The following is an 18,704-nucleotide window of genomic DNA, read 5'->3' as shown; positions in this document are numbered from 1 at the left end:
TGTTAACAGTGACACCTGTGGTCAGGGTCCTGTTGTTCGCGCTCCCGACACAAACAAGATCGAACGTGATTGACAGGCATCATGTTGATTAACGTTAGCAACATTAGTCAGCTAAAACCACAATATCACTATATATATCACATGCTTGGCAGTTATCGTAGCTTACCAAACGAAGGTCCCTCCATGAATCGAAGGCCCGGGCCGATGTTGATCCTAGTGTTAACTTTTCCTTTCGTTCCCTACCGTGGTCAGAAGGCACAGGGGAGACACTGTAGTTTTGGTCTCCTGGGCCGGAGTCGATAACGTTACTCGATCTTGAGCCCCGTCACTCCACTCGGCAGCAGGGAAAAAAGACACGGGAAACCTCTGTTGGTCACATTCCTTTGTTTTTTTGTGCTTCCGTGGAGTTTGTGTTGGAGTCTGAGTTGTGGTGTTGGCTGGACGTTTGTTGGCGTTAACGAACTCATTTCTAACCGAACGTTAGCTACCGCTAAGGCACTTGCGAGCATGCATGACGTCACATCCGTTGGATTTTCCCGGAAAAACGGGCCCGGGCTCTGCACATTAAAAGCAACCTGTTCACACATTGGCAATAAAAAATGATTTATATGTGTAAAAAGTTACATACAGTCCATTTAACCGATTTTCAGCTGCAAGTCCTAAAAATAGCTCCTTGACTGGTGTGGTCTCGCCAAAAATGCACTATAATTGACCACTTTCTGGTTTCTGGGGATGCTTGGACCCCACGGAAGAATATAAAAGTCTTTGTATAAACCACAAACACACAGCCCTTTGGGAGCAGTGAGAGCTCAGTAAGAGAGTCTTTGCAACATCCAAGCAGCATCATAATATAATGACACACTTCATTGCATCCACTGGAACTGTATATGGCGCGAGACCTCAGGATAACCCCGCATGACCCTCCGGGCCTTTCGGACTGAGGCGCCATCAAAACAAAGCCTCACCAGTCGCCTCTCTCTCCTCTCTCTCTCTCCTCTTGTTATTTGTTCAGTATGTAGTACAAATTTCCCCGTGTTGCAGGCATATAAGGATCAGTGCGGCGAACTGTGCCCAACCTCAGCTTACCTTATGGAGCTCGTTACGATGCCACAGAGTTCAGGTCTGACAGATCCAATAACCCCTCCACCGTCGTTCAGGGGAGAAATTGCTCCGAGCGATCCGCGCCGAAAAACGCCCCGCACCTCACCCCGCGTTTAAAGTTATGATCCTTATCGTAATTAATTCAATAAAGCGGTAATGTGCTGCAAACCCGGCACCCCCCTGCCTGGTCCAGTGTGCGGGGGGATATAGGCTTTCAGGTCCGGACTCTCTCACTGACTTCAGTGTCGAAGGTAATAGGGAGCAGACAGGAGTTAGACAGTGATATGTCTGCACCGGTGCGAGTAAAGAGGCTTAATCGAATTTGTTTTAGACTTTAAAAAGATACTTTCAGGGGTTTGTGTTAATAACCTAATAATAATAAGAAATGGAAAGCCGATCCAAGGTCAACAGAGGAAGGAGGCCATTTTTAATTTGAAAAACTGGAGCGGGCTCCAAATAATTGGCTACCATCCTGTGGATGCACACACTGGCTTCCCGGGTTGCCACAACATCACAGGGCTGATGGGACGTGAAGTTAATTACTGCAACAACTGTTAAGGAGAACCACAGACCCACATTAATAGAAATACATAAACAGAACGTAGAGCTAGTCTGGAAGCTTAAATGAAACAACATGTGAAGGTTGCACTGTGAAAGGAATACAAAAACTGAAAAAAGTATTTTAGCTGTATTGAATATTAGAGTATTAATAACAGTTTTCTACGTAGTTTTTGGTGTCAAACTTTAATCTAAACTGCTGTTAAAAGTGAGCATCTCATTCAGTTCCTGTGCCGAGACACATTACCTGGAATAATATCAATATTATCAGTGAAAACAGAGAGCATGTCATCACAACATTTTAGGGGTAATTGGGAACGTGACCTGGCTTTAGATGAAAAATAATAGCTGGTCCTGTGTATTGTTTTACTCAAGCCTTAATTATTTCAACAGACTTCTGGAGATTGAAACACTGATTAGATGAGAGTCGTTACACACTGCAAGTAAGCCGTAGTGTGAGTGTGTGTTGGTTGGTTGAGTTGGTTATATGCTAAAAGCATTTAGCCCTTAACTGCTTTTATTATATATACTATAATATTACTAGCATGTATGAAGGTGCAGTAGTCTGCAAGCAGGGGGCAACAAAACCACTCACTAAAATACAAACGAAAACATCGTAATATCAGTATGGAAAACACATCACAAACACCGGACTCCTGGTTAAAAGTCCTGTGTTGAGGAGCTAAATTTAGACCTCGGTTCCAGTATTTGTTTATACTGGGCAGCTTCAAGGTGTAAATAAATCAGTGAGAATATAGGGAAGGGCAGTTATGCAAAAGAGCAAACAGGCTCGTGCTTTACTCATGACAAATGAAAAGGAAAAAAAAAAGATGAGGAGCTGCTGGACCACCTCAGAAAACAGGAAAGCTGGAACACTTAGCCGTGCTAAGCAGAGGGATCCAACGCCTTGAGGCAATGAGTGCTTAGTCGTATCTCTGGTTACATTTTCAGAGGAATAAATGGTGCAAGTACTGGCACAGAGAAAAAAACTTGGCGCTGACACATTTACATAAAATTGTAATATTATGAAATCTTCCCTCATATGCTATGTTATTAATTTCCGTAATCCACGCTGGCGCTAAAAGAAGATGCTTGTGAAGTGATTGCAGACTGAGGTCAATCGATCAAATATTCATCAGATGTTCAATGATTTGAGAAATGATTTGATAATAATAATATGGGGAGGTATGAAGAGGGGTTTTAGTGGGTGGCAGTGGAGGGGGGGGAGTCGACAGCTCCTCAGTCAGCTCAGGATATTTGACCAACGTTTGCACCCACCCGCCACTCCACACTCCCCCCTTCTCTTCCCCTTCTCCTCTCCGAGTCCCCCCTCAGATTGATTAAATTGGATCAAGATGACACCAATAATTGGCTCAAGCTGGGGCCGGTGCGCAGACCCAACGATCCATATCTAACTCCTTTTGTTGCGATGGTGTCCCTTTTCCCGCGCCGCGCTCCATTTGGAACGGTTTACCTTGGCTCCGTCACAAGCGTTTTTTTAGCCCAATCCCCCGCTGAACACAACAGTCCGCTGACATCATGAGAGCGACGGAAAGGTTACATTTTTCGCAGATGTCTGGGAAATTATCGACGCGTTGGCTTTTTATGGTCACCCGATTCATCCCTTTTGTTCAATATGCCCCGGGGACGGAGAGAGAGAGAGAGCGGATGAGGTGTTTTGGTGTGAAATGTTCCCTTTTGATATTAATATCCATGACCTGAGGGGGGAAAAATTGATTGAGAACTCAAGGAGATGATTTATTTTGAGTGTCTGAGTGTTCAGGAACAGTGATAGGAATCTGTGCTTGATCAATGTATAGATACAAAAGGAAATTGGACGCCTTACAGAGAGAGTATAATTTTGGCAAAAGAAAAAAAGTAAATTTTATCTGCATGCTTTTGAAATCCAGAGAATTTCACCTCTGGTGCAGAAAGTGAACGTTGCTGCTCATCAGCACTCTGCTTCATTCTTTCCGCCAGGCTGATTTATTTTTTATGGAGATGGCAAAGCAAAATGTTTGAAGCTCTAATGAATTTAAAGTAAATTGTTACAAAGTGCAGTAACATGAGCACAGAAAAGCTTAATCAGAAACAATATACACCTCACAGCTCCGGCTATCGACCTGCCGTTGGCTGCTAAATAGGTCTGACATGTTTGTTATGCTTAGAAATTCCTGACTACTGGAATCTACTTTCACCCTTCAGGTTGCTGATTTTCCTGGCCACTGCATCGCCTCGGCCGCGCTCCTTTTACACCCCGAAAAGGCACATAAACATCTCAAGAACTTGTTTGATATTTGGAGCCGCAGATAGAGATAGAAATGAGGCGTTACATGGCATGTAGGCCACTGGGAACAGTTAAATCAGGTAAATGGTGCAGGTTATCAGCGCACATCAGTCCATGCATTCAATTAGGAGCTTTATCTAATGCTCTAGCTCGCTCTTATAGGCCGACGTGATCCCGCGGCACTGGAGCTGCGGACAAAAACCCGACCTGTCACATCTGATTGAAGCAAAGCCTTGTGGATCCCATCGCTTCGTCACCAAGGTTACTAATCAGATTTCCATCCAGTATAGCCGCATGCAGGATTTCCTGATCAAACGCTGCGACTTGGCCCCACCGGCCGGCCGGCCCGGGCCCATTATCTAACATGTTTTCTATGTGCCGGGGTCAAGCAGAGTGTAAAGCTCAGGGAGAAACACTATACCTGTCCTTTGGAGCAGGCTGGAGGTAGAGCCACCGACAGGTTAAGAAGGAAAGGAATTGATCTCAAGAGGGTCAAAGTCAGGACTCGACTCACATCGGGGGACAAATCCAAATAACACTGGAAAATATTAAGAGCTCTATCCATCTGGGTGTTTCTGAAACACTAGAAGATTGTTATTACGTGCTTCTAATTTGATTTACCTTCATCGTTTTATTCATCTTATCAATTATGTGTATGTGTGTCTTGGTGATATATATAATTAGCGTAAATATCATCTGTGTTATATTTTTGTCTCAGACACACTTTTTTGTAAATACCACTTACTAAAAGATCATTGTAGAGGTGGTAGCCCGAGTTTAAACCAATCAAAGCAGGCTGCAGTAATGCTCTGAGTCACTGTGGAGCCAATCACATGGTTCCCTGTTTATTGACACAGAGCTGACCCTTGAACCCGGCCTGTGCCTGCCAAGAGGTACGGTATTAGTCATGGTAACTCGTTGTGTGTGTGAGCGAGTGAGTATAAGGTACGTTTGTGTGTGTGTGTGTGTGTGTGTGTGTGTGTGTGTGTGTGTGTGTGTGTGTGTGAGGGAGATATTTGGCCGCGGCTGAGCCTCCTTCAACAGCAGCCAAAGCCAATACCTGTCTAATTCTGAGGATCATGGGAATCAGTGGAGGTGTAAACACACAGAAACAAAATTATCAAAAGACAAACTATGAAAAAGATGTGAGAGGGAGAGGGCCAATTATCTGCAGCATGCAGGAATAGTTATGTGCTTTCTTGCCTAGAGTAAGATGAGAAGATCAACACTACTCTCAGTACGCTAAATATGGAGCTACCACCAGCAGCCAGTTAGCTTAGCTTAGCATAACGACTGGAAACGGGGAAAAACTAGCCTGGTTTTATCTAAAAGGTAACAAAATCTGACTACCTCTAAAGCTCACTAATTAAAGGGTAACTACACCCTCAAATTCTGCAAGAGCCACCCCTCCCAGCATGATTAAAAAATGCACTAGAGTTGTGAAGCAGTAGCGACGGTAGGAAGCGTGGCCTTGTGGTTACGCAGTGTGTCAGGGACAAGCAGCAGCCTCCAGTGCTGAAAAATGAAGCCAACGCAGAAGTGCCAAAAACTACTACAGGCCACTTGAGGCTGACTCCTAAAGGGAGTTGATCCCCATAGACCCCCATGTTAAAATGCCAGACTTTACAGCAGAAATAAACGTGGTTACAGCCTGGTACAAACAACGGTTTTGGTCTCTATAGCTAATTTCCCCTTTCATGACAACTGTACGGGGGGTGAATTATTACACAACTCACCCGTTTAAATTATATTAAGGCTGAAAGATATGCCAAATTAAGGGCGTGGCCGCTCTGAGTGACAGGTGGGTGCCATCATAGTTGATAGCTATCTGCTAGACGTCACCTCAGCTAATTTGGTTAATTATGGTTAATTGTACGCCGAGCATCCTTCTGGCCAATGTGTGGGCGTTGGATGATGAGCTGCCGCTGGAGGACCTCTATGTCCGCATCAGTTTCCGACGGGATATCAGGGACTGTAATGTCCGTGAAACTTGGCTAAATCCTGGAATACCGCACAGCGCCATTCAACCGTGACTCTTTTTCTATCTACCTGACAGAACAGAGGACTCTAAGAAAAAAGGAGGATTGCATTTCACTGGAGTTGTAACGTTACCTTGTACGATTTCATGTGTCAAATAAATTGATTGGTTGAGTCTGTGCTCCAGTTTTTTCGGTGAGCGCAATTCTAATGTTAGTATCATTTTATTTATATGTTAGCATGTCACAGAGACTACGTCTATATTTCATACAGTCTATGGTCTGTACGCTAAATGTGAAGCTACCGCCAGCAGCCAGAACTATTTCTTTAAGTAGGTGTGTTTGTATCAGAAGACAGGATGTTTCAGTGTATGTGAGTTGGAGAGTGAACATAGGAGGTACATGCCTACTGATCCGTTTTCCACCAAAACAGCTGGATAGCAGAGGTGAAGAGGTAAAGGTAGAGGTGAGGTACGGCTCCATGTCTACCAGATGTTGTAGTTCTAGGTGCAAACTGCAGGGTGGCAACGAGCCCGAGAAAAGGCCGCCAACTTTACCAATGACAGATGTGACGGTGCCTAAAACACTTCCGTTGTTTTGAAAGCACGCTCCACATGGACTCACTAGTTTGTGTAGCGGCCCGGCGCTGCTGGGCTGCCCGGGTGTTGAGGGTGATGACATTATACTAGCATCCGCCAAAGAAAAAAAGAGCGGCGTGGAGAGAGCAAGACAGAGGAAATGGTGCTAAAGTGACCAAGATACCTCAGAGACTCTGGAGAGCAGGATGATGGAAAAAGTGTGAGAGAAGGGGACAAAGTGTTGAGACAGGATAGAAGACAGCGAGTGTTGAGTGGTGAGGGTTAGGCTGATTCTATTTCACTTAATGTAACCGTGGAGGGCTGGGAGCCCCAGTGCTGCGCGCTCTGGGCGCTTTAATGTAAATAGCCGCCGCTGCCCCAACTCTCAGGCACATGTGAACGCGCCATAGCCGTGTTATATGACTCTGTCTAACCAAACAGCACTCACAGACACAAAAATTCCTGCTCGGGCTCTTTTCCCATCACTCGAGTGAGACAGAGGGGGGGACGGCGAGGGGAGACGGACAGAAAGAGAGAGAGAGAGAGAGATCAGGGGCGGCGAGAGAGGAAACATTTCTTTGGCATGAGGCAAAATACAATTACCAGAGAGACATACTTCTCTAAGACAGAAAAAAAGCAATTTATGGACGGAGAAAAGGAAGCGGAGATCTCCTGGAGTGAAAAGTTCATGATCTCTTCAGAAATGTCCTCTGCGTGGAGTTCAGTGGTCTCTCGGGGGCCTGAAGTGCCATGACCTGATTGGCTGTCAGCCTGAGATTGAGGCGCCTGATTGGCTGTGGCGCATTCCACATTCTAACCCAACTTACATTCCCAGTCATGTCGCCCTATCAAATTATACACGGCTGCTTAAGACAGATGAAATGTGCTAAATTTGTCCTCTTGCTACAAAAAAAGTGCCTCGGTGAAAAAATTTTTTGGCAGCACCTGCTCAATATAAGTCATTTTCATAACCTTTTCTCATTCCCTTCCTGACCTTATTATGTCACAGATAACATCCCGTTACATTGGCGGCAGTGATAAGTTCAAGTTCACGGTTCGGGTCTATTTCCACGTGCACTGGTTCAGCTCTTACTACCGTCAGTCATCGGCCTCGTCACATGTGTCAAACCGTGACGTTGGCCTCTGGCAGCCACATGGGTTAAAACAATACACCACATCCTTCCATTGTGCCCGCCGTGCCCGCCTCGGCAACCATCGGCCCCTGGAGATGTGGGCATAATGTGTGGGTGCCCATCCTGTCCCCAGGCGCGATGCGTGTGCGTGGTCACGCGTGTCTGTGCCGGCGTTGCAGCGGTGAAGGGAAGCGGACGTTCACACATGCATGCATAAGCGGGAATCCATTAAGCCCCATGTAAAACAAACTCAACATGTGCTGCTTCCTTTTCCTATAACGGAGAGCTTTTATCCACGCTGACCCAGAGGCGAGCAGCTCCAGGGCCCGGGCCTGCGCTCACAGTTGAAAGACAAGGGCCGACCCTCAGGTTACTTCACGTAGGTGAGAGGTCAAAGACGATGCCAGTGCAAATTATAACTGTTGTTGTACATTATGCTTGATGTAGCAGACAGACGGCCGACGCATTAGTCATCACATTTAACTGTCAAGCAGCATATTATCTGCTAATCATGGCTGGTAATGGAGACAAGAAGTTCATCTCTGTTGTAAGTACTGTAATAATATTAGAGTTACTACATTTTTGTCATCAACTAGTAAAAAAAAAGAAAGAAAAGTTGAATCATTCAGTTTTAAAACCCACCAAAAAATGTAAACCTCCCCAATCACACCGTGGCCATCATTATCATTTTAAATTTTTAAATTTCATTGTTTTTAGATTACATTTATTATTCATTTATCATTATTTATTTATTTATTATTACTATTTATTTACTTACTTATTTTTTTTATTTATACTGATACAGTGTGGGCATCTGTGGAGTTAGTATTGATACAAAATTGTTTTTCAAAAGTATACTTTATCTTCCTGTAATCGTTCTCACTACTTAATATTTAGTATTACTTTTTATTGAAAGAATGGTACAATACGGGTTTAGTAACGCCTTAAATTACCCTCCATTTTTCTTTTTCTTTTTCCCCTGACCCACCCTCCCAAACACACCTTGGCCATCATTATTATTTAACATTTTTTAATTTGATCGTTTTTAGATTATATTTATTATTCATTTATTATTATTATTATTATTTTTATTATTTATTTATACTGAAACAGTATAGGCATATATGGAGTAAGTATTGATACAAAATTTTATTCAAATTATACTTTATCTTCCTATAGTTTTTCTCACTTAATGCTTAGTATTAGCAAAAATAAATTTTATCCTCCGAACTTTATTAAAAACATGAATGCATCATTGAAATCAGATGAATTGAAGATGAATCACTGTTTTATACCCCTCCTCCCTCTATTTCTGCCAGGTATTTTGTAATATGAACTGATAGTGTCAGCAGTTGTATGGAGTTAGTTAAAGTCAACTTGATCCTGGTGTGATTATACTCACTAAGGATAACAAGAACATTATGATTATTTTTGCTATGCTAATGTCTGCCGCTATGATCACAACAGCTCTTGGTTGAACATGTTTCTTGCTGGCGTCCTCTCTCTGCAGCGGCAGCCAGGTTAGCGAGGCGCCACAAATCCTGTCCTCTCTTGTTTATCAAACTCCAGCATCAGTAGTAAGCCTGCTGCTCGTGTAAAATCCCAACTGATCCGTCAGTACCAAACCCTGAGACTTATGTAAAAAGACCTGGCAGAGCACCAACGGGAACAGTTGGGAAGACGAGGATGGATAGAGGCCAACCAAAGAGGTATATTAACAAATGAGCTCATGTGCTAAAGGAAAATGATGAGAATGAAAGGAGCAACATGTTGGAGGAAGAGAGTGTGAATGAGGAAGTAATGTCTTCCACGGGTCAGTCGTAATGTCAAGGGTTGACCGGCTAACGCTGAATACTCGGCTTGTCATAACTTCGTGTGAACAATGGGGCATTCGGGGCTTTGGTTGCAATCAGAGATAACAGAAACCTTTCATATTACATCATGACAAGAGGATGAAGAGGTTCAGTCAAACACCCTCCTTCAGGTTATAAGCAACGGAAACAAGCGGAACCCAATAGAAACAAAATTATCTCTACCGCACACTTCCACCAACAGATTTTGGAAAATTGGGAAAACACTGTTTAACTCAAACCCACTTATGCTAACATCCACATCACAACAAAGAAGCTCTGCGCAAAACTCGATTGAATATTATTCATAACAGCCCCTAACTGGAGACTGCGCCTCAGCGGTGCGCTGTAGCCGCGCACAAATTTCCAAAACAGATATGGATCTTATCTATTCCACATTTTGGATTTGGAAAATGCCCCCCAAATTTGTTGTCAGTTTCTATAAACGCCTCAAAAAAATATTCAATTAATATCATATGGTATGCATGTTACAGTATATTAACAAGGCATTTAACGTATTGTTCTTTCTACGCTACACACACACACATACACAGTGTGGTACTAGTGCTGTCTCGCTGGTAATGTGAGACCGGAGGGGACTTTTCAGAGGAAAGCAGCTCAAAGCTAAGTGAGAGCAGCTGATGTTGCATCATACTTCAAACATTCTTCAAATTAACAATATGTCAAAGGCTATGGAGCGCTCTCCGGCACACACACACAGACACACTTAGATCTGCTTTATGATAAGGAATAACCCCAGCACCTCTACAGATAAGTCCCCTCTGTGTGTCAGGCTGATATGAAGAGGGGTGCTCTCCCACAACCTTTCAAAAAGCACCATGGGACATAAAAGCAATGGGTACTAAAGGAAAAAAAAGCGTTTTTTCAATATCATTCCTAATCTACCGACTCTATTATCATAAGGTTATGTTCTGAGGCGGCGGGGGGGAGATTCTCACTAGTGGCGGACGTTGCAGATGTTTCAGAGGCCAGCTGTTGGAATGTTTTCCCACCACATGAAGAGGCGAGGGCAGCAGCTCTATTGGCTGCCCCCAAAATGGGTCACGTGACCCGGGTCATGTGACCGAGGAGAAGCTGACCGGTGGGTTTGGCAGCTGACCGTTGCCGCCGCGGTCATCTCAACCGGGCCGACCCACGCGGGCCCGGGCCACTGATCTGAGGCCAGAGGGAGAGAGGAGGCGACTGTCAGCCACTTCAAACGCCCGGAGCCTCCCACTCACGAGGGGATGCACAGTCTGCAGGGCCGGAGATAGAGTATGGACAGACTGAGGTCACTCACACAGATGGACACACACACACACACACACACACACACACACACACACATGCATGCTTCAGTGCACACACACTGTGCTATGGTTCAACTTATGCCGGGTACACACTACACGAGAATCAAGCCGATTTTGGGCCCAATTCCCCCAACAACCATCAGTAAAGCCCCGATTATTTGATGGATCTAAAGATTATCTCTCAAGATATTCCTGTGGTGTGAGGTATGCTCAGAGTGTTTTTGACATCCCCGATCGGCTCAGAAGTCCATCCTGACCGCACGATTTCAAATCGTAAATATTAAACATGTTCAATATTTACGATCGGATATCCTATTGTGTGTGGTGAACCCCGATGACAGCCGATGACGCAGTTTGGGAAAGAACGATTGGGAACCAAGCTGACTGAAGACGGAAGGACAACAACCGCCGTCATAGAGGCCGCGGCTAATGCATGAGCTAATGCAAAACGCAAACCATAAATTAGTAAGATGGACATCAGAAATCGAGGACCAACTTGTTGATTTGTGGCAACAACACAAGTGTTTATTTAACGTGTCTCCATGACTTTGTGAATTTTCAGTAAAAGTAGAGCAAAAACTAACTTCGTTAATTCTTCCTGCTGTCGTCCGCCATGTTTGTTTACACTAAAGTCACATTTGATTTTACTTCGGTGTGTGGTGGCTGTTCTGGACAAATTGTTGCTTACCACACACGACAGGAACAAAACTCTTAAATTGAACATATCATTTCGTTATGTGTGGGCTCTCTCACATTTTCAAAATCTGTTGAGATTTGAAAAATCCTTTAGTGTGGGCCAGACTTTACCGAGCGATTTATTCACATTTCAATGTTTACAATCTTGCAGCATCATTCTGCAACATTATCTTCTATCAGATGCAGTCATAACAGGAGTTTACCTGTGGCAGGCCAAACAGGTGCTAACTTGGTAATCATCAAAGCAACAAGGTCAACTGCAGCTGATTTGTTGGAAAGCAATTCGGCTCTAAGTGATTGGTGGTGACAGACACGTCTAAACATCTCTAATGTTGGCTGCTAATTAAGATTAAAGCCTTCTACACGGCACTGACAAGCAATTTAATATGAGGGGGTAGTGTGTCCCAGTGTGTACATAAGAGAGAGAGAAAGAGTGCACGAGTGATTTAAGATGTGTTATGCAGAGCACAAAGTGAAAGAGGGTGAAATATCTTGTGGCATTACACTTTTAACATCTCGACTCAGCCGCGGTAAATTTTCAACATTTAGTATTTTCATGTAAAAAACATACAAACACACCACGTCCAGTCTAAACCTTCCTGATGACCATTATTCCAAATGTCTTGTTTTTTTATAAAGGTATATGAGAGCAACATTTATTCACATTAGAGCTGCAATGATTAATAGATTAGTTTAGAACCATTTTGATAATCGATTAATCGATTTGAGTCATTTTTAAAGGAAAAAAAAGTCAAAATTTTCTGATTCCAGCTTCTTAAATGTCAATATTTTCTGGTTTCTTTACTCCTCTATGACAGTAAACTGAATATCTTCAAGTTGTGGACAAAACAAGACATTTGAGGACGTCATCTTGAGCTTTGGGAAACACTGATCGTCATTTTTCACCATTTTCTTACATTTTATAAACCAAACAACTGATCAATTTATCGACAAAATAATCGACAATGAAAATAATCATTAGTTGCAGCCCTAAGTCACATTAAAAACATGAGCTTTTCTTTAAGATCTTGGCTTTAGATGTTTTTCTTTGCAAATCTTTGCTTTTTGTTTTTGCAAATTACCAACTGATTTCACTTCTTCTTCAGTACACTGAAAATGATTCAGATAAAACAAAGGAAATAAAATCACTCTTTAGTTGAACTGATCACATCCATATGCACTGACTTACTTACTTTGTTGTAAGGGGTAATGAGCCTTTTGCCACCAAAACCTCCCTCTACAACAACTTCATTTCTAAGCCATCTTTGAATAACACACACACACACACATACATCAAAGATGATATCTTTGGTCTATACAAGTTCTGGCAAAGTCATTGAGCAAACAGTATTTTGAAACCAGTGTGGAGTATTTGATAAAATCAGGTGAGGATGGTTCTGGTGTCACACATCACGCTCTGACCTAACGCCCCCTAGTGGCCTGTCCTCTATATAAAACAGTGACTCCAGCATAGTGTCACTGTAGAGGGATGTTAGATCACATCATAAAGACGTAGAGATCATGTTCTTTAACATAGGAGATTGGTGAAAGTGTTATTGTATCAAGGTAAACAGAAAATCTCTCACCTCTATTAACGTCATTACATTTTAATCATGAATATCGGCAATATTGTAGTAAATATAAATATAAATGGCACATTCTGATCACTGATCAAGTGCAAACTGGTCATCAGGAAAGCATGATTTGAGATTTTGTATTTCCTTAAATGACCTCTGAATTTGTATCTTAAGAATTGTTTTAGTGAATTTTATTCTACAAACTAAATGATGGAGAAACAAACAAATGATGAGATAAAAGTGAATTCAAATATGCAACACATTCTCATGGCAGTTTGTGAAATAGTCAAGAAGTTTAATCTATTTTATTCATATACATAGGCACTAATTTCCCTTTTTTTTGTGACGCTCAACACGACTTTCTACAACGTATTTTTTGTGCATTTTCCGAAGAATATCTGGCAACGTATTGATTTTGTGCTGACCATCACGGAAAAAATTTGAAGTTCGTGTCTGTCTAAGATGATCTCAAGCATATTATCTGTGTGTGTTGCATAAGCAGAAAACTATTTGTGCATAACTTTGCTACAACACATGCACACACTCCGGTCGTCCTCCTCCCCGGACAACAACAACAACAAAACCAGCTGTTAGAATCTCGCGTGTAACTCCACTTCCCCCACAGCGTCAGAGCCACAGACCCTTCCCCTCTCGTGCGCCACTCTGCCGTGACAGACATGACAGTTATTAATCACCTTTTCTTCCGCCTATTACCAACCGGACCCGGGACGCAAAGGGCTACTGGTTGGGAGCCGGGGGTCTGTGGCTAAAATTAGAGGTCGGCTCAATCAACAGCCTGATTTAGTGGTAGCAAGTGTGTGTGTGTGAGTGCAGGGGCAGATCAGAAGACTGATCCCACTGGATTTCCTGTTCCTGTGGGACACTGATTCTGCTTACCGTCACGGAGGAAAACCATTCTCCTTTTCCTTCTGCTGCTTTTTGCTTGTTTATTTTCTGTTATTACTAAATATCAAATGATTCAAAACAACCCCCCTGTCCTCTAACACTCTTTTCCCAAATCCCTCTACCTCCCCCTCAGACACATAAAACACCCCAACCACCACCCAGTCAAGCAGAGGCGACCTTTGACCTTTTAAAAAGCTGGGTATTAGCTACCTTATCAGTGCCACGCTCCCCCTGTCACCCCATCTCTTACCCACCCCAATCTTGAATTATAAAAATAACAAAGTGAGAGTAAAGGGGGGTGGCGGTGGCGGTGGGGGTGCAGGAGTGTGTGCTGCTTCTCACGTTGCATGTAAACCCCGTAAACCCTGCCGGCCCGGGGGTTTAGTTGGAAACAAATGCAGCGCTGGGGTCTGATGGAGGTGTGCGTGTGGGTCAGTATTGGTTTGCCTTTCAGCTTGAGCTGCGGGAGGTTATAGGGGACGAAGGTGAAGCTGAAGTCAGGTTAGTGTGTGCATAATATGCATGTTTTTTTATGTGTGTAACAGTGCATTTTGTGTGTGAAGCCTTTCCTGGGGTGATGATATATGATACAGCTGTTAAATTATAGAGTAAAATAGATTGCATTAAATGTTATACACAAGTGGAACAACATCAGCAACAAGACTCCTTATGTCCAAACCAACAGACGGGCACACTGCAGTCTGTGCATACAACTGATTATCAGTTATAAATATACAACTGCTCTCCTCAGTGTAGCCTCGCAAGAATTAACCAGAAAAGAGATCAAATTCAGACAATTAAACATAAATGGTCAACAAGTGGTTGTTGACGCTCTCATCTGACAGAGTTAAAGGTCCCATATTGTAAAAAGTGTCTTTCATGTCTTTTACATTATAAAGCAGGTTTGAGTGCTATAAAAATACTGTACAGCATGTAAACATGTTCTAGTAGAAACACAAAATACAAGTATGAACCTGAAAATGAGCACGATATGGGACCTTTAAGCCAAAGAGTATAGCAGCAAAGAGACGAAACTCTGGTGTTTCTTTGACAACAGCCGCTGTCGCCATTTTGGACTGAAAACGCTTATTACTTTTATAATATTTTATTGGTCCACACAAGCCAGTTTGGTAGAATATGAAAATAGAATAGAATTAATTTTGTTTTAGTTTTGTAAGGCACATTTTTTAAGCGAACGTTTTACTGGTGTCCGGTAGTCACTTTCAGTCCAAAATGGCGGAAACAGAGCTTTGCTGCTGGGCGTTGATGTTGCAATGAAACGACCAATTAACTTTCACGTCTTGGCAATATATGTTCTTTGGTTCAGCAGTGTGTTGTTGTTGTTGTTGTTGTACTCACCTGTCTGAACGGCACCCTGCAAGTCTTGAGTATCGCAAAGTCCTCAACAGTCTGATTCAGGTTCAACTTCTCAAAGCGCAATGTCACCAGTCCACTCGTCCTCTCTGGTCCCAGTATAAACGAAGGAGGACGGTCTGCAGGACAGATTATAATGCACTATACTCGCCTTTTTAATAGTCGTGTATCACAGCTGTTACCCTGCACTATATTCAGTTTTAACAGTTTTCTTCATCTCCTTGTATTTTTATATCTGGTATATTATTTTACTTTTCTACTGCCTTTTTACTAACATGTTTTGCACTATGGAACTGTGATGCTGGAAACTTGAATTTCCCGCGGGATCAATAAAGTTACTATCTATCTATTTATAACCAGTCCACTCGTCCTCCCTGGTCCCACTGCGCTCCTCACATCCAAAACGTACTTAACATCAGGGATTAACAGTCTCAAACAGCAGAAAGTCACCTCACTGAAGGTAAAGGTTCCTCAGAGAACACAGCAGTCAGGATGGAGGATGAGCATGCTAGCATTTAGCATGCTAGCCAGACCTAGCGAGCCCCCAAATAACACCGTGGGAGCTTAATTTAGGGTGATACATTAAAACTAGTCATTAATTAGGATAGCTACAACAGTTCTTCACTACGCCGAGGATGCTCATTATAACTACACCCCATGTGTGATCCTTAATTTGAGGAGTGCTAGAAGTGCTAGCCTCTGACCTTGAACCCGACCGTTAATGTAAACATTTACGTACATCATCATTTCCTGATTGCGTCATCACGTCGGACACGTAGCCCCGCCCCCATTCAGCCGCAGACAGACACACCTGCAGCTTCTGCTCTGCTTCACCTGCTGATTTATCTCCTTTCTTCTCTTCCATTCTCACACAGTTTATCAGGACTTTTTCATGTATCTATGTGTGCAATGGGCCTTTTCCACGAAAGACATTTTAACATGTCACAGTAGGAAACACACGGGTGTATATAATGAAAATAATCATGTAATCATGAATTGTAATTTCAATCAACATCAATCAACATTTATTTGTATAGCCCTTTACAATAACCAAAAGGTACCCAAAGTGCTTCACATTAACATAAAAAAATAACAGGAATAAAAAACATAACGAATAATAATTATAATAATAATAATTATTATTATAATAGTAATTTGTTTCTTCCACCCCTGCCAGATATTAACTTGATGTGTACAAAGTTAAACTAACCACTTTAAGGACAACTGTTAATGAATGGATGAATGGCTATCCATTCATTCATGGAAAAGCTGATCTATGCTTCTCTATACTTTCTGATGAAGAAATGTAGCTTATGCATGACAGAGTGATGAGCTAATGGACTAAATACTAAGTGTTATTTCTCTACATCTTTTTCTCACCATTTCCTGCCTGTATCTTTACTGCAAAATGCCAAAAATGATCTAAAACCCCCCCCAAAAAAACAACTATAAAGATAAGATCTACTTTACTTAACCTACATAATGCTTCTTTCAGTATTTAACACATAATATAAAATATAGCTTAATGAAAGTATGAACGTTATTTGTTGAGTTATATGAGCCAATAATTTCACCTGTTTCATCAAATGTCTGATCGCATGTGTTTGTGTGTGTGTGTGTGTGTGTGCGTGTGAAGTCTTTTCTGGCAGGAATCAGTGAATATAAACAGATGGATGGAGGCCAGTGAAGGTCAGGAGGTGGAGGTGAACTCTGCTGCCATCAGCGTTCAAACCTCCTGCATTCCCTGACTTTGACCTTCCTCACAGCCCCCCTCTGACACACACACACACACACACACACACACACACACACACACACACACACACATACACTCACACACACACACAAACACACAACCCGTACACACTCTCTGACTCCTTCTACAAATCCCAGTAAATGTCAAAGTCAGACGCTCATATAAAATCTTCTAGAATATGTGTTTTTTAAAACAAGAGAATAACATTTAGTTAACATGGTTAAAATGTTCCCACTTGAGGTGTCCTGCTGGCACGGTGGTTTCAGTAAGACACATACCACATGACCACAATGTCGCCGGTTTGGTTCCAGCGGGGGACCTTTATTGCATGTCTTTCTCTGCCCTTGTTTCCTGTCTGTGTCTCTACTGTCACTTTCAAAAAACAAACATTGTTCCATTTTATTCCAGTTTATTTTAACTGCAACATTGTAACTTAAGCCAGTAACTTTCTAGTATTTTTTTACATTGTTGAAATAAGTTCAATAGCTTGAAGTAAAACTGATAGAGTTTAGTTTTTTGCTTTATTGAGTCCACAATGGTGAGATTCTTTAGTCATGAAACAGGGAGGGAATGGACGAAGAAGAAAAAGAAAGTGTTGGTGTTATTTTGAGTGGCATGTTTTTAACTTGCTTTACAGAAAAGCTATACAATTTAGTTGATAAATTGAATAAATACATTAATAATGTCCTCCCTCTTTCATATCACACACACACTCTCTCCTTTCAAGTAAATCTCTCGGTCTCTGATTTATTATTACATTATTAAAGGGAGGTCATGGAGGCTGTCAATGTCACTGTGCCCTCTGCCCCCTTCCCTCCTTTCCTCTCCCCCCTCCTCTCCTCTCCTCCTCTACTCCCCTCCCCTCCTCTCCTCTCCTATCTCTGCGTCTCCTTTGGCCTTCTATGTGCTCTCTTTCCCATCCTCATTTCTCTTCAAAGACCGGGAGGAGGAGGAGGAGGAGGAGGAGGAGGAGGATAAGACTGGCCTTGAGTGTGCCCACTCCCAAGCCACAACATCTCACACACACACTACAACAATCTTCAAATTCTTCGACAAGCTGCATCCGACACCATGAAAGTCTCTCGTCAGTAGGACCTACAATAGCTCATCTTATAGTTTACATTAATAAATACAAAATGGAGAGTCAGTATGACAGAATTATTGTGTCAAAATGAGTGGAATTAGTCCGCACAAAACCAAATTATATATAAATTATATTTGTCCTTTATTTAACTAGGGAGTCCCATGAAATACAAAATGGCAGCATAAAACAGTAAAAATAGAAAGTATTTACAAAGACTAAAAATAAAAGATAAGAGTCAGATTGAAATGAATAATAAGACATTTACTTTTCTAATTACATTTTTTTTTAAAGTGACAAATACATTTAAATAAAGCAATTAAATGTTAATGTAAAACATACAGTGTATGTGAAAACATGTATATACCACTGATTATTACTATTTTTTACTCATACAGCAGTGGGTAATGTGGGTCCCCAGACAATGAAGAAATAAATCCAAGAATAAGAACATTATACAGCAGGAATATCATGAGTTGAGAACAATGTTTAGCTTTGAACGACCTCACCCTTTCTGTAAC

Source organism: Sebastes fasciatus, chromosome 7 (genome assembly GCF_043250625.1).
Source record: "Sebastes fasciatus isolate fSebFas1 chromosome 7, fSebFas1.pri, whole genome shotgun sequence".
NCBI classification, from domain to species: domain Eukaryota; kingdom Metazoa; phylum Chordata; class Actinopteri; order Perciformes; family Sebastidae; genus Sebastes; species Sebastes fasciatus.
Note: the sequence above shows the minus strand (reverse complement) of the source record.